The sequence below is a fragment of the Trichechus manatus genome, unplaced genomic scaffold, assembly GCF_000243295.1.
Source record: "Trichechus manatus latirostris isolate Lorelei unplaced genomic scaffold, TriManLat1.0 scaffold00031, whole genome shotgun sequence".
NCBI classification, from domain to species: Eukaryota; Metazoa; Chordata; class Mammalia; order Sirenia; family Trichechidae; genus Trichechus; species Trichechus manatus.
The window spans coordinates 22,621,655-22,641,975 of NW_004443967.1; the positions used below are offsets into that span (position 1 = coordinate 22,621,655).

General features: G+C 45.4%; 1 pseudogene; it reads left to right on the forward strand.

Annotated features, from left to right (window-relative positions):
• Window positions 1-14,687: 14,687 nt before the first annotated feature.
• Window positions 14,688-17,134, forward strand: LOC101344122 (phospholipid phosphatase 2-like; annotated as a pseudogene).
• Window positions 17,135-20,321: the final 3,187 nt, after the last annotated feature.

Genomic DNA, 20,321 nt, shown 5'->3' on the forward strand with positions numbered 1-20,321 from the left:
AGTATATATTTTATTTAACACTTGAGTTTTATTTTATTTATGTCATATTTTATATGTGTAAAATGGTGGGAGTAATAATAGTAGCATAAGAACCTGTCTAACTTCAGGGGGGATAATGATCAGGATCAGCCCAAAGCTGATCTCAGTGAGGTAGAGGCCAGACATACCTCCACTGTCCAGCCTTTTTACCGATTCTGACATCAGCTGACCCTCCCAAAGTACTCTCTACTTCTCTTCTGGGTTTGATAATCCATTGCAGTGGCTACACAGACCGTACTTACAGTTAAGAGGTTTATTGAGGAAGTAATAAGGTACAACTCAGGATCAGGCAGCATGTAGGCAAGGTCTGGAAGGCTCCTCCGAAGTGGAGAACACATCTCTTCCTTCTTCAGTGCAGTACATCTTGCTAATTCTTCTCTGTCATGCAAGCAAGCAGGCTCTTCTCTCTGCCGTGCATGCCCCCTCTCAGCTGTGCAAGGCTCCTCTCTGCCCCCTGAGGACAGGATTCTTTTCATCCCCCTCTGGACAGGCCTCTTCTTGGCCCCCTCAGAACAGGCCTCTCTGCCTTCAGCCTCCCTGCTATCACCACCAGCTCTGCTGCAGGGATCCTTCCGGGCCTGTCACTACCAGCTCAGCTGCAGGGCCCCTTCTGGGCCTCACACTGTCTTCAGTGTTACAGCCCTTGACCTGTGTTACAGCTCTTTGAGGAGGTTCCTTGCTTCCTCCCTCTCTGCTGCTTCTCTCTTGCCTTTTCTCCTGTTTCTTCCAGCTTCCTGCCTGAAAAAACTCTGTGGAGTTGGCTGCATATACACAAACTCCTCATCAATTTCAAGGCATGGCCCACCTACCAGGGCCACGAATTGACCAATCCCCTCTTGGTAGGCCACAGGTACTTCATTTGCATAGCAGACTATAGCCACTTCGTTTGCGTACTATACTGACCAGTCCCTGAAAGGTGCATGCCAATCACAGGCAGGCTGCAGCCCAGGACCAGACAAAAAGTATCAAACCACAAGTTCTTTATGGCTCACCTAAGAAATGTCCCTCAGCCAGACAAATGTAACAAACCCTCTGGAGTAGATAACTAGGGCAAAGGCAACTCCTCAGTTTAGGCAGAAAATCTCTCAAGCTGTTTTTCCAAAGAACCAAGGCAAAAGGCCACATAAAGGAACTCCTTTCATCACAATATGGTATTAAATTTTGTTTTCTATAATATTTTATTGTATTTAATATTTAATTTTATTTCATTTCATATTTAGTTTAAATTAGAATCGTCATCTGGTGTTTATTTATTGTGTTGTGTGTATTTTTTCACACCGGTCACAGTCAGGTCCTGGAAAAAAAGACATTTCAGTAAGCTAATTAAAAATTACTGAAGATCACTATTGTTTCATGGAAAAGTGTCAAAAATGGCAATCCTCATTGAAAATGCGATCAGCTATGAAGTATATTTATAAAAGATTACAGATTAATTAGCTTCCTTTAAAGCCAGGGAAGTGGCATCATAATAAATTCTAGTTTGAGAATAAAAAAGTTAAATGTACAACAATGTGACTTTGAATACTCCTCCTTTTAAAGTTGATATGGAAACAGTCTAGAAAATGGACAGTTCTGTGCTGGCTATTTAACAAAATTGTCTCATGAGAAGCTGTGGCCGAGGTATCTCTCCTGCAGTCTGGGCCGTGAAGAGTGAGCATTGTCCTCACTGCTGACTCAGTGCCGGTTTGATCCTGAGGCATCCGCGGCAGCCTCCCTGGGGTGGTGGGTCCTGAGGAAAGGAAAACTCCTGTTGTTGCTGTGGCAGTGGCACCCAGGTCTGTCTGGGTTGAGGGTCAGGTGGTTCCTGCGCTAGGGGGGCCGGGTAGGCAGAACAGGTGGTTCGTATGTCCTCTCACAGCCATCCACTGAATCGCTGATATTCAGTGTCACGATTAGGGCCAGATTAAAGCATGTGAGGGCCCTAAACACTGATAATCTGTGGTACACCCTCTTCTGCTGACACATTTGAACAGGACATGTGAGTTATACATGTACGTGTCTGTGTATACATACATATGTATGGATACATAATGTACATACATATATGTGTGTGCGTCTTAGCTATCCATGATGTAATTTTTTGTTGCAAAACAAACATATTTTGCATGATAAACAGATATTGAATTTTACATCCTCTTAATGTGCCTAACACCTCGTTTATTAACATACAGCAAGTAATATCAAGCACCATGTCCTGCACAACAGACAATAAAAAGTGAAACTTCGTTAATACATGTGTAAGGGAATTTTAAAATTTGAGGTACCTGAGAAAATCTGAAATGGCTGACTTGAGGTTTAGGTACTACTCCTTTGTGTTAGTTCCATTTCCACCCTAGCAACAGCCATTTTCCTTGCAGACATAATCATCAAACTAAGGACACTCCAGTGTAAAAATGGCTTGTAGAGGTGGCATCTGACCTCCTGTAATCACAAGGGGGAAAGAGAATCAAGATCAACAGCCCAAGGCTGATTCCTGTGAGGTGGTGGTCAGATATGCCTCCTCTCTTCACCGTCTTTACCAATTCTGACACCAACTGTCCCTCCCACAGTACTCTTCTGTTTCTCTGCTGGGTTCGGTAATTCATTGCAATGGCCACACAGAACTCAGACCATACTCATGATTATTGGGTTTATTAGGGAAGAACATTACAATTCAGGTTGAGGAATGCTCAGGATACAGTTCTTCCATCAGGATAGCCTCTTCCCAGCCATGCTCACAGGCAGGCCTCTCCCTAGCCCGTCGGCCTCTGCCCTGCTCCAGCAAGTGTTACAAAGCTCTTTTAGCTCTGCCAGTAAGTGCCGAGAGGCACCCCACTCCACTAATAAGCCTCGGCCCAAAGGCACTCTTCTCGCTCCTTGGGCAGAGAAGCCCACTACACCATCTCCTGCTGGTCTCTCCTGCCGCCGTTTCTCTGCTGCTGCTTCTTCTTGTTTTGTGTTACAGCTCGCTCGCTCTCTCTGTCTCCTGATCCCAGGAGCTTCTCAGTGCAGGATCCTGGGTTCAAAGGACATGCTCTGCTCTTGCCTCTCCTTCCTTGGTGGTGATGGGATCCTCTCCTGCCTCTGTGATGGCTCACCTCAAGCCCAGCGGGATGACAAACCTGACCAATCTCTTTAGTGGGCCACAGTTACCCTATCTGCACAGTCCTGCCCAGTCACCTACATGGGAGTTAAAAGTCCATGGCGAGAAAGGCCACACAAAAGCGACCCATCGCACGGCATGCAGTAATGATGATGTAACTATACTTTGACTCTCCTGACAGAGGGATTTCTGGTAATGATGAAGTAACTAACCTGCCCCCCATTGTAACATACCCTTATGATTACCACACTGTAGCCAATCTAAGAAAGACATGTATATCCTTATAAGCCAATTGCCTTTATAAGCTTCCATTAAAGAAAGTCCTGCATACGAGTTCCTGCCGCGGGAAGTCCTGCCTTAAAAAGTTCTACTACCAATCAAGTAATGTCTTTTGATGATCTAAACCTGTAATTACCAATCAAGTAATGTCTTTCAATGATCTAAGTTTGTAAATACCAGTCAAGTACTGTACTTCATGTCCTTTGTTCCCCCCTTATAAAACGTCACTGCTGAGTCACCATATTGGATTACTGGGTTCCAGCGTATGGAATTCAGTCTGTCTCTGGCTTGAGCTGTCTCTTCGCTTTCAATAAACCCGTTGCTGTGGAGTCAGTTCCGACTCATAGTGACCCTATAGGGTTTCCAAGGAGCGACTGGTGGATTTAAACTGCTGACCTCTGGTTAGCAGCTGAGCTCTTAACCACTGCACCACCAGGGCTAATTTTACATTAATCAGAGTATGAATGGTTACTGTATGACATAAAATGGCATAGTCAACAGGATATCTGAAAGAATATTTATCTTTGGCTTTCCCAAGAGGTCACGGAACTGGCTCACCCTGGTACTAGCAAGGGCCTTTAGTGCCTAGAGCCATTTCATCAAATTCTTGCAGCCTGCTGGAGTTAAGCTTCTCAGATCGAAACCTTGCTTATTGAGAAGATGGCTCTTTGACAGATTTATTGTCTATTTTTTCTCTATACTTTCTTCTCATCTCCTGAGTGTCTCATTAGGCTCATTATCAAATTAAGTTTGGTTAGGCTGACATCTAGTAGTCAGCCTGATTATTGAACTCTCTTTCTGTCTTGTGCACCGTAAGGTTTTCGCACACATTTAGGTCTTTAATAATTGCAAGTTTCCCCATAAGATTGGGAATGCCATGTCCAAGACTGGGGCAGGACCCCCTAATGGAACTCTTTCAGCTCCTTCTGGCCCCAGTTCAGTCTTGTATTTAGGCCACTGGCATGCACTTGCTAAGGGATGTTTAAAAGACCAATGGCCATTATAGGGGACTTTTAATTTACCTAAATTAATCTGTATAGTGGATGAGAAGCTAAGGGCTCCTGTATCAAACAAAACTAATGGGAGACTTTTTTGTTTTTTAATTAGTACTTGGAAGCTTCCAAAACAGCTCAAAATATTAAATTTGCCTCCTTACAGGAGACCATTTCAAAACGAGCTATACAAATTAAAAGCTACAATGTCAAAGCTCTGTGATCTCACCAGCTACCTACCTGGCAATAGCCCCTATACCCTCCCTTTCCCAAAATGGCAGAGTCCCCGGCATCTATAGTCCACTCCTAGCATCAGACACCTGGCTTCCTTCCCCTCCCTCTGCCCCTCCAGCAGCCACCCCTCTTTACCCACCTGTCTTAGTCATCTAGTGCTGCGATAACAGAAATACCCCAAGTTGATGGCTTCAACAAAGAGAAATTTATTCTCTCACAGTCTACTAGGCTAGAAGTCCAGATTCAGGGCATCAGCTCCAGGGAAAGGCTTTCTCTGTCTCCTCTGGAGGAAGTTCTTTGTCATCAGTCTTGCCCTGGTCTAGGAGCTTTTCAACACAGGGACCCTGGGTTCAAAGGATGTACTCTGCTTCTGGTGCTAGTTTCTTGGTGGTATGAAGTTCCCCATGTCTCTCGGCTCACTTCTCTTTTATATCGCAAAATTTGACTTAAGACAAAATCTAATCTTGTAGATTGAGTTCTGCCTCATTAACATAACTGCTGCTAATCCCACCTCATTAACATCACAGAGATAGGATTTACAATACATAGGAAAATCACATCAGATGACAAAATGGTGGACAATCACACAATACTGGGAATCATGGCCTAGCCAAGTTGACACATATTATGGGGGGACACAATTCAATCCATGACACCACCTCTACCATACCCCGCAAATACTTTATCTGAACTTGCATACTACACTAAAGAACCTTTAGAGGAGAAAAATACTGTTTTGGAAAAGACTTCGAAATTATTCAGAAGAGACTGAGAAACCTCTTCAAGTTATGTATACCCCATAGTCTAAAGCAGAACTTTGTGCCACTGTAAAGAAGTTTCTGAACCCACATGAAGATTCCCACAAGTTTACCCAGGGATTTAAAATTTTAACTGAAACTTACAAACTTGGACCAGCAGACTTATGTAATTTCATAACTGTGCTAATCAGACCAGATGAACATGTGCGCCCATTCCCAACACACCTGATTAAACCAAGAGAACATGCCCCAGCAGCTTGTACATGCTCCAGGTGGAAACTGCTGCCATGAGCAGCGGTGTTCTGCAGGCAGTAAGGAAGGAGGTGGTAGGAAGGCTGTGCACTGGCCGCTTCTCCTCGCCCCCCTGCCTCAGCCCTAGAGGGGCTAGATAGGCAAGTTAAGCCCTGGCAGCTATGGCCAGAGGCAATAGCACCTCCACCTCCTAGCGCCAGCGGTGGTAAGCAGCCGCAGTCCCGATAAAACTGTTCGCAGTCTGGCTGTGCCTGAGCCTGGTGTCTGTGTGACTGGTGCAGGACATGGACACTGTGGACTCCACTTGCTTGCGCCCTGTACATAAACATAACAGGTGGTTTAGTAGGTGGCAAAAAAACACCAGGTACGGGGCCCAAGCTGGGACGAGGATCAGGGCACAGCCATGGCAACCCGGTTCTCCTGCGCTTGGCCTGGCTATTGTGCCAAGCAGCGTGGCAACAGGGCAGCCAGGCTCTCATCCCAGCCCCTCAGAAAGTTTTCCCTGCAACCCCTGGGCACCCAGTGCAGGTGGAGAACGGCTTCTCCTCCCCCCTCCCTAGGCTGGATCATGGGCGCCTGGGAGCCTTGCATTGTTCCCAAGCCCCCAGAGGTAATTGCAGAAGCTTGGCCCCCTCAGAGTCTGCTCCCGGCGGCAGGACACAAGGAACTTTGGGGCCAATGCATGGCGAAAGATGCCTATCTGACACCAAGACCGGGGATCTAAAGAACTAGACCAAACTTGTTATCCCGGGCAGCCTTCTTAACCCTTGAGCAACGATATAAAAAGCTGGTGCCTCTTTTTGTGTAGTTGAATCTCTGAACACACGAAGGGTCTACATTTTTGCAATAAGTCAATGATTTACTGAGCTGTTCTAACTCAACCAATAGCTTCCTGTTACAACATTTGGACAGAAAAAGTCACAAGCCCTCAAAAAAAAAAAAAAAAAAAAAATTACAGCCCAATCTTCTGTTAAGTACTTGAGACATACACCTCAGCAAAGGAGTGTTCTGCTTTCTTGGAGTTATGAGGTCCCCAACTCTCTGCTTGCCTCTCTTTCCTTTTATCTCTTGTAGGATAAAAGGTGGTGCAGGCCACACCCCAGGGAAACTCCCTTTACATTGGATCAGGGATGTGACCTGAGCAAGGGTGTTACATCCCACTCTAATCCTCTTTAACCACAGGCAGAGATTAATAACACATAGGAAAATCACAAAATGGAGGATAACCAACAACCACACAATACTGGGACTCATGGCCTAATCAAATTGACACATATTTTGGGGGGACACAATTCAATCCATGACAGTGTGCTTGACCCAAGCCATGGTATTTTCAACTGCCGCATATGCATGTGAAAGTTAGATAATGAATAAGGAAGACCAAGGAAGAATTGACGCCTCTGAATTAGGATGTTGGTGAAGAATATTGAGTATACCATGGACTGTCAAGAGAACGAACAAATATGTCTTGGAGGAAGTACAGCCAGAGTGCTCCTTAGGAGGGAGGATGGTGCAGGACTGGGCAGGGTTTTGTTCTGCTGTGTGTGGGTCGCTATGAGTCACTGATTTGACAGCACCTAACGACAATAACAACCTTTTCACACACATAGTGTGTAAGGTCATAAAGGCTTATTAAATAAACAGCCATCCAGAATAAAACATATGCTCAAAGTCCATGCAGAAGAGAGCCTTAATAAAAGTCAGCAAACAGATCAAAGAATTTCTTTCGAAATCCTTGATCAAAAGGAAGGAAGGTGTAAGGGAATTTTAAAATTTGAGGCACCTGAGAAAATCTGAAATGGCCAGCTTGAGATTTGAGTACGACTCCCCTGTGGCTAGTTCCATTTCCACCCTAGCAACAATCATTTTCCTTGTAGACATAATCATTTAAAAAACTAAGATAAGACCAGTAATGATGATGTAACTACACCACAACTTCCCTGAAGAGGAATGTCCAGTAATGATGACATAACTACCCTGCAACCCCCACCCCCACGCCACATACCCTTATGATTACCATATTGTAATCAATCTAAGAAAGACACGTATATCCTTTTAAACAATTGCCTTATGAGCTTTCATTACAGGACGTCCTGCCTTATGAGTTTACATCACAGGAAGCCCTGCCTTAAAATGATCTACTACCAATCGAGTAATGTCTTTCAATGATCTAAGTTTGTAAATACCAATCAAGTATTGTACTTCATGTCCTTTGTTCCCCTCTTAAAAAAGTCACTGCTGAGTCGCCATATTGGATTACTGGGTTCCAGCACATGAAATTCAGTCTATCTCCGGCTTGAGCTGTCTCTTTACTTTCAATAAATCTCTGACTTTTACATTAATCAGAGTACGGGTGGTTACTCTATGACATAAATTAAAACTTTCTGTGTTAGATAAATATTAATATTTCCAGTATTTTTTGATGTTTGCTATGTTAGTATTATATTAAATTATTACCCATGTTAGTATTAATTGTATGCTAGATTGTGTCTGTATGTATGCCAAACATAGAGACAAGATCAATAAGTCAAAACATACTTTAAAGTTATAAATTTTATTGTTTACAAAACTTAAAATATGTAACTCTGCACATAAATGCTATACAGTTAAAAATAACTTGGTTGAATTCATTGTAATAGTCAACTTATTCGAGTTCCCTCACTTTTGCAGGTCATCTGGGATTGGAGTTCCCATTGGTTGTTTACCAGGACATGCACAAGAGCATACCCTTTGTTTGTATCATGGCAAAGGGCATTGATGGCCCTCCTGGCTGGAGTTGCTGGATCAGCAGACATGGATATACAAGATGGTTCTCTCAAAATGGATCAGAGACCTGTTATCTATTAATATAACCTATCCTTGCCCAATAACCACTCATGTTGGATCCAGTTGCATATTGGGTGAATGTAGCAAGAGTTAGTGTCAACTGCCCACCCCTACTTATTGTGTATTAGAAATAGTATACTCCCAAGAGATCTTCCGAAATAAGAAGTTTCAATTACGTGGGAGGGGGCCGTAGAAGATAGATGTCAACAAGGGTGTTGAATTGGTAGGGGCCTCATAGCTCAAACAACCTTGCATGTGGGTGCCCTTGTGACCCTGCATGAACTTTATTTCTGGCCAGCACATTCTTACACACTGGAGCTGGTATCAATTTCATGTAGTACCCTGCCAGTTCCCTTACACAGTGGTGCACACTTTTCCTTGTGTCCTGTCTGCTTGGCATCTATGGGTCTTTGCTTTGGATAACTGGTGCACCTGTTTTGTTGATGCCCTAAGCACATGCTTACCTTGCTTATTGGGTACTCTGTCCCTGGTCAGGATTCTCAGCCATGGTTTTGGAAGTTGAAACTGAAGCAGGGTGTACCATCTGGTGCCTTGATGGAAACAGTGGGGATAACAAGTAAAGCACGGGCTCAATATTCAGAAGTCCACTGAGTGTTAGAATGATATAAAAAGAGGAAACAAGCAGAGAGCAGAGCGACCCAGAGACGGAGAAGGCTGGGCCTTCTCTGGCCTGGACTCTGAACTGCAGGCTCCATACACCTGCCTCTCTACCAGGGCCAGGTTAGCATGAACAAGGAAATATTTAAGATGTACCAAGAAACTCAGTGGTGAGGACTAACAATACTTTAATGGAATGTATTTTGAAAATTAAAATTGGTGAAAACATCCATGATGGACAACTTATCAAAATTTTGGAGACAAGATCAATAAGTCAAAGTCAATGTAAAATTATTTAAGATCGTCACTTGGTCAAGAAAAATTGTCATACTTGGTCGGCCTCTCAATTGGAAACAATATAAGCAAAGAAGTGGATTTAAAAAAATATTTATTGATGGAAAATTTTTTGATGCATTTACTTCCATTAAAGTCAGGGAAGTAAAATTATAACTCTGATTTATAAGACACAGGTGTGAAATATCTGTCAGTGTGGTTCTTGAAAGACTGCTGGGTGGTATGCAGTTACTTGGGCAAGTAGGTCCAGCCATCATGGGAGGAAAACATCCAGGCCCCACGTCGTCTCCATGACAGATGATATACGGTGGCCAGAGGACAGTAAAGCTGCCAATGTGCAGTGGTGGCCATGCCTACAGGATTTGGTGCAATCACTAGCCTAGGAGGCTGCTGCTGAGATCCCCCAGCACTCGCATACCAGGTCCTGGATTCGAGCTCCCTGCTGTCCTGCACATGTGATACTGCCGTGGGCCTCACTGGAACGGTGGCCATGGCAGATCTCTGTCCAGCACAGTCTTTCCCAGCCAACCTGACCTGCACATCATGGACACACCCCATAGTGCCATCTCTCCCACCTGGGGAGGGCTACCATTCCCACTTTTAGCTTTGGGAGGAACGTCTTTCCTGTCTGGATCAGCTTGTTGCGATCCTCCAGGATGAGCTCCATTTGGCCTGTTGACACCCCTCCCTTTTGTATTATTCAGACAGGTGCTGACACATGGAGAAAAGACCACGTGTTTACAGATGGGTACAGGAGGAGGAAAAGGGACAGGAAAACGATCAGGAGGGTCAAGATTATGAGGATCCAACCCCTTCTGTTAAGGGATGAAGTGGCATCAAGAGAGGAAAGGAATTGTCTAATGCCACATTGCAAAGACTTCTTAGAACACAGCTTCCTGTAGCCCATCTCTGAGTGACTGTGACCACCGTGGCATCCAGCAATTACATGCCAATCTTGTCTGTCCATCCCAACGACAGGCTTATACATTCCCCACTTCAGCCAACCCTTTCTCCAAGGCACCCTGGTTCCTTTCAGTGGGAAATGGAATTTAGAAATCACAATGTGGCTGCTTGATGAGCTCATTGCTGCTGACATTTCTGCTTCTTGGGCATTTTAGTGGACAGAGCTAGAAAACAGACACAGATGCACAAGTGTGTATGCATATTATGAATTGATGATAATAACTCTAATTCTAATATAACATTCTGGGAACTGTCTTCTCCCCCTTTTCAGTATCTCACTTTTCAATAGAGGAAACCCTAGGTCTCAACAATATAGATTTAATTATGTGCTCAGTTACATAATACACAGAAAAATAATTTCAGAGTTGTTACACCTATGTTGTTGTTGTTAGGTGCCGTCAAGTCAGTTCCAAATCATAGCGACCCTATGTACAACAGAATGAAACTGCCCAGTCCTGTGCCATCCTAACAATCGTTGCTATGCTTGAGCCCATTGTTGTAGCCACTGTGTCAATCCATCTCTTTGAGGGTCTTCCTCTTCTTCAGTGACCCTATACTTTAACAAGCATGATGTCCTTTTCCAGAGACTGATCCCTCCTGATAACATGTCCAAAGTATGTGAGACATAGTCTTGCCATCCTTGCTTCCAAGGAGCATTCTGGTTGTACTTCTTCCAAGATAGATTTGTTCGTTCTTTTGGCAGTCCATGGTATAGTCAGTGTGCTTCTCCAGCACCACAATTCAAAGGCATCAATTCTTCATCCAGCTTTCATTATTCATCACCTAGCTTTCACCTGCATATGAGGTGACTGAAAACACCATGGCTTGGGTCAGGCGCACCTTAGTCTTCAAGGTGACATCTTTACTTTTTGACACTTTAAAGAGGTCTTTTGCAGCAGATTTGTCTAATGCAATGTGTCTTTTGATTTTTTGACTGCTGCTTCCATGGGTGTTGATTGTGGATCCAAGTAAAAGGAAATCCTTGTCAACTTCAATATTTTCTCCATTGATCATGATGTTGCTTATTGCTCCAGTTGTGAGGATTTTTGTTTTCTTTTTATGTGGATGTGTAATCCCTACTGAAGACTGTGGTCTTTGATCTTCATCAGTAAGTGTTTCGAGTCCTTTTCACTTTCAGCAAGCAAGATTGTGTCATCTCCATAACGCAGGTTGTTGTGTGAGTCTTTCTTCAGTCTTGATGCCCTGTTCTTCTTCATGTAGTCCAGCTTCTCGGATTATTTGCTCAGCATACAAATTGAATAGGTATGGTGAAATGATACAACCCTGATGCACACCTTTCCTGACTTTAAACTACACAGTTTCCCCTTGTTCTGTTTGAACGACTGCTTCTTCATCTATGTACAGCGTACTCATGAGCACAATTAAGTGTTCTGGAATTCCCATTCTTTGCAGTGTTATCCATAATTCCTTTATGATCCACACAGTCGAATGCCTTTGCATAGTCAGTAAAACACAGGTAAACATCTTTCTGGTATTCTCTGCTTTCAGCCAGTATCCATTTGACATCAGCAACGATATCCTTGGTTCCACGTCCTCTTCTGAATCCAGCTTGAATTTCTGGCAGTTCCTTGTCGATCTACTGCTGCAGCCGCTTTCGAATGATCTTCAGCGAAATATTACTTTCGTGTGATATTAATGATATTGTTTGATAATTTGCATATTTGGTTGGATCACCTTTCTTGGAAATAGGCATAAATATGGATCTCTTCCAGTCGGTTGGCCAGGTATCTGTCTTCCAAATTTCTTGGCCTGGGTGAGTGAGTACTTCCAGCGCTGCATCCGTTTGTTGAAACATCTCTATTGATATTCTGACAATTCCTGGAGCCTTGTTTTTTGCCAGTGCCTTCAGTGCAGCTTGGACTTCTTCCTTCAGTACCCTCTGTTCTTGATCATATGCTGCCTCCTGAAATGGTTGAACACCGACCAATTCTTTTTAGTATAGTGACTTTGTGTCTTCCTTCCATCTGCTTTTGATGCTTTCTGTGTTGTTTAATATTTTCCCCATAGAATCCTTCAATATTGCAACTCGAGGCTTGAATTTTCTCTTCAGTTCTTTCAGCGTGAGAAATGCCGAGTGTGTTCTTCCCTTTTGGGTTTCTAACTCCAGATTTTTGCACATTTCATTGTAATACTTTACTGTGTCTTCTCGAGCTGCCCTTTGAAATCTGTTCAGCTCTTTTACTTCAGCGTTTCTTCCTTTCACTTTAGCTACTTGACATTCAAGAGCAAGTTTCAGAGTGTCTTCCGACATTCATTTTGGTCTTTCTTTCTTTCATGTCTTTTTAATGACCTCTTGCTTTCTTTATGTATGATGTCCTTGATGTCATTCCACAACTCGTCTGGTTTTCAGTCTTTAGTATTCAGCGCATCGGATCTATTCTTGAGATGGTCTCTAAATTCAGGTGGGATATGCTCAAGGTCGTACTTTGGCTCTCATGGATTTGTTCTAATTTTCTTCAGTTTCAACTTGAACTTGCATATGGGCAGTTGATGGTCTGTTCCACAGTCGGCCCCTGGCCGTGTTCTGACTGATGATATTGAGCTTTTCCATCGTCTCTTTCCACAGATGTAGTCGATTTGATTCCCGTGTATTCCATCTGGCGAGGTCCACATGTATAGTCGCGGTTTATGTTAGTGAAAAAAAGGTATTTGTAACGAAGAAGTCATTCGTCTTGCAAATTTCTGTCAAGTGATCTCCGGCATCATTTCTGTCACTAAGGCCATATTCTCCAACTACCGATCCTTCTTGTTTCCAAATTTTGCATTCCAATCATCAGTAATGATCAATGCATCCTGATTGCATGTTTGATCAATTTCAAACTGCAGAAGTTGGTAAAAATCTTCCAATTCTTCATCTTTGGCCTTAGTGGTTGGTGCTTAAATTTGAATAGTAGTCGTATTAACTGGTCTTCCTTGTAGTCGTATGGATATTATCCTATCACTGACAGCATTGTACTTACTTCAGGAAGGATCTTGAAATGTTCTTTTTGATGATGAATGCAATGCCATTCCTCTTCACGTTGTCATTCCCGACATAGTAGACCATATGATTGTCCAATTCAAAATGGCCAATACCAGTCCATTTCAGCTCACTAATGCCTTGGATATTGCTGTTTAGGTGTTCCATTTCAATTTCGATGATTTCCAATTTTCCTGTATTCATACTTGTTACAGTCCATGTTCCAATTATTAGTGGATGTTTGCAGCTGTTTTTCTCTACTTCTACTACAAAAATTAACCTAAGTAGCCTGAAGAAGCTGGATGTGCCCGACCCCACGAAGGTGTGTAGCCTGTAAGCCTGTGGGGTGAGAGCATATGGACGACTCAGCAGCTTGCACCTCCCCCTCCAGCCCCACTTGGTCCTGGGTGATTGCTATGGGCAGCGGTTGCAGTGTGGGGCAGTGGTCTGGGTTTGGTTGGGAACCTACTCATGGAGCAGGGAGCCCCCTCATTCTGGGGGGAGGGGCTCCTGGGCCTCCTGGGCCATCCTCAGTACCCTGGACTCCCAGTGTCCCAGAGATGCCTCTCATACTTGCTCACACTGTGGCTCCTGAGTGTGTCTTTGTCCTCTGGGCTGCGGGACAGAGCTTCTTGAGGCTAGGGCCTCAGTCTTTGTGGTCACTGGGTAGCTGGCTGGGGACCTGACATTCAGGTAAAGAAAGGGACAAAAGATGACTGAAGGCTTACCTGGGCTGTCTCTGGTCCCTGGCCAGATCTAGAGTGCCAGGCAGGCTCCCATCTTGTAACATGTTTGTTTAGCACCTGCCTTGGCTGGGCCCATGCTGGCCCCAGTGATTCCCCTGAGCACTGGGCCCCTCTTGGAGCTCACAGATGGGTGTGGGGGAATTTAATCCACTGTTGTACAGTGATTGTGTAATCACAAACATTGGAGGGGGAGGAGAGAAGACACTAAGAAGGGAAATGTCCTTCTAAGAGCCTGACAACCAGGGTGCCCTGGGGTGGCACTGAGTCAGGAGTACACATGGAGCTGAGACTGTAAGGATGAATTAGTCACAGATTTGGGGGCAAAGAGAAGTGAAGGTGCAAAGGCTCTGGTGTGTGCTTGCCGAGTTTGTTGGAGGAGCAGAAAGGAGTGAGAGGAGAGGTGAGAGATGTGGGGTGGAGGATGGACAGTGGTCCTTGGGGAGGATTTGGTGTCTATCTGGTAGCCATGAAGGGGTGTTGATGGGGAGAGTGACCTCCCATTTACCACGGGGAAATTTCCTCCTGGCTCTCACGAGGGAGTAGAGGTGGGGAGGCCAGGAGGGAGGCTGAAGCAAGTTTGATAGGCCTGTGGCTGGGGGAGAACTGGGGGCTACCCAGCTTCCCCCTTCCCCCACCTCTTTGCCCAATGCCATCATGACACTGGTAAATGCCCTGTACAAGCTAGGATTTTAATGCAGAGGTGACTCCATCTGGTACCCCTACTACCCAGATACCATCACCCATGGGCTCATGGCTGGGGTTACCATTACAGCCACTGCCTTTTGTGTAAGGCAGGAGGGGGTTGGGAGTGTAGGGGGGCATGATCCTGCCCTGGGAGACTGAGGGGGAGGCACAGCCCTGCCCTAGGGCCCTGCCCTGCCCTACCCTGGGGGTCTGAGGGGAGAGACAAGGCCCTAAACGGAAGAAGGAGGCATGGCTCTGCCCTGGGGATCTTAAGGAGGAGGCATGGCCTTGCTTTGGGGGATACTTGTGGGAATAGGGCTTAACTGGGAGTCCCCTGCTCCTCAGCAGTCTCAGGGAGGTCAGGAACACTAAACTCCTTTCAGTGGGGAGACCTGAGCCCCCAGCAGCTCTTGGTCAAGCCCTTCACTGCCCCCTTTGCAGGCCGTGGCTGGGGAGGCATATCTGGTGTACGCTGACCGTCTGTACTCACTCCTGATCCAACTTCAACAACTACTTGGCTGCCGTATACAAGGTGCTGGGGACCTTCCTATTTGGGGTCTCGGTGAGCCAGTCCATGATAGATCTGGCCAAGTATATGATGGGCCACTTGAGGTCCATCTTCCTGGCCATCTGTGACCCTGACTAGAGCCATGTCAACTGTTCAGTCTACGTGCAGCTGGAGAAGGTGTGCAGGGAGAGCCTGGCCAATGTTACCAAGGGTAGGTGGGTACGGGGTGAGGGGTGCAGCCAACATCACCCATGCTAGGTAGGTGCCAGGGGAGCCTGGCCAATGTCATCAAGGCCACGTGGGTACGGGGTGAGTGGGGCAGCCAACATCCCCCATGCTAGGTAGGTGCCAGGGGAGCCTGGCCAATGTCACCAAGGTCAGATGGGTGTGCGGGCCCCAGCCAACATTGATTCTGACAGGTTTGCCAAATTTTTTATTGCTTTTATGGAGGGAGTACTTTGAGTTCCTGACTCTGCTATGTTCTCTGACATCCTTTTTTTTTTTTTTTTTAACACTTTGATTTATTGAAAAAGAAAAGGTGAAACTTGCATCATTTAACCTGGAGGGAAGATTATGCTGAATAGAAACACAAGGGGAAAGAAGCTGCAGTATTAACTGCTTGTGAGACAGTTGTCTGCCTGGGTTCTGAGTTTGGGACCTGCAGTGTGTTTGTTGGTGAGGTGTTAAAGACCGGCAAGCCTCAGTCTGAGACTTTCTGTTCCATTGTCATGGAATTGAAAGGAATAAGGGAAAAATGTTTTTCCGCTGGAATCTGATGGTGTCTGATGCCAGCTGGGTTCCCACATAAGATCCTCTCTTGCACTCTAGGTGTCCCTCCATGACCTCGCTGCCTTCTCTGTTCTTAGATTATCTTTCTACTAGGGAAACTCCTTGTTTGGCATGTACTGCGTGGTGTTGGTGGTGGTGAGTCTGTTTCTCTGTGGCTTGCTTGTTGGGCAAACATGGCTAAGTCACTTTCCGTAGGCCTCAGTTTCCCCATCTGTAATTGGGGTGAGTGGAGGTGGTGAGTGGGACTGTTTTGTCCATAAGTACTGGAGCCCTGTGTTCACCTGTTCCCCTCCAGCCTCAGTGCTCCTGTCTGTGCAGTGGGTGCAGGATGCGTCCAGTGGGCTCCCAGGCTGACAGCCACTCTCCTGCCACCCCACCCGGCTCTATGTGGAAGTGGGCACAGCTGCTTCAGCCCACGGTGCAGTTCTTCCTGATGGTCTTTGCCCTCTACATCAGCTACATCCCTGTGTCTGACCACAAACACCACTGAAGCAATGTCCTTGTTGGGCTCCTGCAGGGGGCACTGGTGGTCAGCCTCACTGTGAGCCACGACCCTGCCCATGCCTTGCCCAGAGACCCTACTCGGAATCACATTCCTCCTTCCCCAGACTCCCTCATCCCTGTCTCCTCCCTGCTCCAGACTCTAGTACTCCCAACCCCTCTCCCCCATGGGTTCCCACTCCTACTTCCTGGTTCTTCTTATTGCCCCCACAGTACCCCTCCCCTCAGGTGCCCCTCACCTTGTATCCCATTCCTCTCTCTCTGGGGCGCCTGCCTCCTCCTGCCTCCACCCACCCGGCTCTCACCCTCCTGCCCCCTCCTAGGTTCCCTACATGTCTGACTGCTTCAAAGATAGGCCCTCACAGTGCTGTCTGGAGGAGAAGGAGCTGGCGCAGAAGACTAGCCTGTTGCTGACACTGACCCTGGACAAGGCTGACTGAAGCTGCTATGGATACCCACTGTCCTCCAGGGTCTGGTGCCTAGGCAGAACCCTCCCATGGGCTGGCCTCGTTGGGGATCTTGGCAGGACCCTCCCCTGGCCTGACTGCGTTCGGGGTCTTGGCAGGCCTCACCTGGGAGGGCCCCGTGAGCCCTGGTTAGGCGAGGACGGCCCTGACGGTGGGAGCAGCGAGTGGGTCCCTCCCCCACGTCTGTGCATAGGACTGGGACTCAGGAGTGCCTAGAGTGTTTGGACAGGCACTTTCCTCATTTCACCCTGAGGAACCCCCTTTTCTTTTTGGGGGGCTAGGGAAGAGGATCAAGAGATTAGAATGGATGCTGTTTTTGTAAAAGGGAATGTACGTGTGGCTTTTTAGTGAACTAGATTTAGTGAACTGAGGACAGATACCTTCCTGCAGATGTGGAGACCACCTTCCTCAGTCCTGCTCTCTGTCCTCCCCACCACCAAGACACCCCTATAGGGCAGGCTTGGGGATCTACGCCCACCCTCACCAAGACCTCAGAACCCCTCTACACACACACTTCACACGCATTGGATGAGAAGAGCAGAGATGGGGTGTCTCGGGTTCATTTCAGTCATATTTTCACATTAGAACATATTTCCCCTCCCATGCAGAGCTGCAAGAAGCTCTCTCATGGATGTTTTCGGGGTTACACTGCCCTCTCCCTTATGGTTTTATGGAAAAAATAGTATTTTCTCTTTTCCACCTCAGCGTACAAGGGAGATAGTTCTTTTTTTATTTGTGCTTTTAGTGAAAGTTTACAGCTCAAGTTAATTTCTCATTCAAAAATTTATACACATTTTTTTGTGCGTTAGTTGCAATACCCACAATGTGACAGCACACCCTCCCTTTCCACCTCGGGCTCCCTGTATTCATTCAACCAATTCCTGTCCCTTCCTGCCTTCTCATTCTGCCTCCAGGCAGAAGCTGCCCATTTGGTCTCGTGTATCTGATTGAACTAAGAAGCACACTCCTCACGTGTATTATTTTTTGTTTTATAGTCTTGTTTAATCTTTTTCTGAAGAGTGGGCTTTTGGAATGTTTTCAGTTCTGGGTTAACAGAGCACCCAGGGGCCATAGTATTAGGGGTTTCTCCAGTCTCTGTCAGACCATTAAGTCTGATCTTTTATGTGAATTTGAGCTCTGCTCCACACTTTCCTCCTGCTCTGTCTGGGACTCTCTGTTGTATTCCCTGTCAGGGCGATGATTGGTGATAGCTGGGCACAGTCAAGTTCTTTAGGTTTCAGGCTAGTGGATTCTTTGGTTTATGTTGTCCTTTAGTCTCTTGGACTAATATTTTCCTTGTCTCTTTGGTTTTCTTCATTCTCGTTTGCTCCAGGTGGGATGGGACCAACTGATGCATCTAAGACGGCCTTGCAAGATTTTAAGACCCCAGATGCCACTCACCACAGTGGGATGCAGGACATTTTCTTAATAAACTTTGTTATGCCAATTGACATAGATGTTCCCCTAAACTATGGTCCCCAGGCTCCAGCCCCAGGAGAGATATTTCTTTTGTTGTTTCTCACAAGGAAACTCATAGAGCCTTAGCCATGTAAATATCATTTCTCATGGTCATGTTCTTTTTTTTTTTAATAACAGATCTCATCATGGAGTTGATTACATCATTACGTAACTGCCAAATTACATGATTACGTAATTGCCAAACTACTGAGAACCATGGCCTAGCCAAACTGACACACAACCTTAACCGTCACAGTGGGATATGTGCAGAACACAGCTTTGTTATTCTGCTCTCACTGGCCTCTATCAGATCTCCGTTTCCTATCCAGTTTGGACTTGTTGTAGCTTAAATCTAAACTGGAAGTTTTTGTTTTTTTTATACTCCTTTTTTCCAAGTCCTGTCTTCTGGCTGCTGGGACATAAGGGGTGTGGGAGGTCTTAGAATGAAAACAGACGAAGTTCTTCCTTTATGTAGCTGACGCTGTTGAACTTCTCGCTTGGTGTTGAATGCCCTCTGACATGACAGTGGTCCAGCTGCTGGACAGGTTATTGGAAGAACTTCCACTCAGCACTGCAGCTCCTCTGTCACAGGTGATGCACTCTCCAGATGGCCCTTGACTCCTTCACAGCTTCTGTTCCCAGCGGTAAATGCCTGCATTATTCTCACTTATGAGCACAGCTCTCTTTGACAAAGTCCTTCCAAGGAAGCTCTATTTTAGCCTCCTTCCACCATGTCCCTCTGATTCATAAGAAACATCAGGAATATTTGCCCTACCAGATTCTGAAAGAGCATGCTGTGTCTGTGTTATGGAATGAATTGGGTCCCTCAGCAAGATATGTTGAAGTCCTAATCCCTAATACCTGTGTACATGACCTTATTGGAAATAGGACCTTAAAAGATATTATCAGTTAATTTAAAATGAAGCCATCCTAGCGTAGGGTGGTCCTAACTCAGTCAGACTGCTGTCCTTATACAAGAAGAAAAGTGACACAGAAAGCAGACAGAGGGAAGACAGCCATGTGAAGACAGAGGCAGAGATGGAGTTATGCTGCAGCTGCAAGCCAAAGAATGTCTGGGGCTACCAGAACCTGGAAGAGGCAAAGAAGGAGAGCGCATGACCCTGCTGACACACTGAATTTAGACTTCTAGCAGCCAGAACTGTGAGAGAATCAATTTGTGTTGTTTTAAGCCACCCATTTTGTGGTATTTTGTTATGGCAACCATAACAAACTAATACAGTCCACTTCGTCCCCCTCTGCTCATTCTCCTAGGCTGCTCCAGCCAGGATCCAGCCTTCTTACTTTTTATTTTTTTTAACAGGATTGGTTGTATTTTTAGTCAATATCTTTTTTTCTTTTTTTTTATTGTACTTTAGATGAAAGTTTACTGAACAAACTAGCTTCTCATTAAACAGTTAGCCCACATATTATTTTATGACATTGGTTAACAACCCAACGACATGTCAATAATCTCCCTTCTAGATCTTGGTTTCCCTCTTACCAGCTTTCTTGTCGCCTCCTTCCTTCTCGTCCTTGCCTCTGGGCTGGTGTATCCCTTTAGTCTTGTTTTGTTTTATGGGCCTGTCTAATCTTTGGCTGAAGGGTGAACCTCAGGTGTAACTTTATTACTGAGCTAAAAGGTGTCTGTGGCCATACTCTCAAGGTTTCTACAGTCTCTGACAGGCCAGTAAGTCCAGTTGTTTTTTGTGAGTTAGAATTTTTATATTTTTGGCAATAGATTTATTTATTGTTTTTTTTTTTAATTGTACTTCAGGTGAAGGTTTACAGAACAAATAGTTTCTCATTAAACAGTCAGTACACATATTGTTTTATGACATTGGTTAACAACCC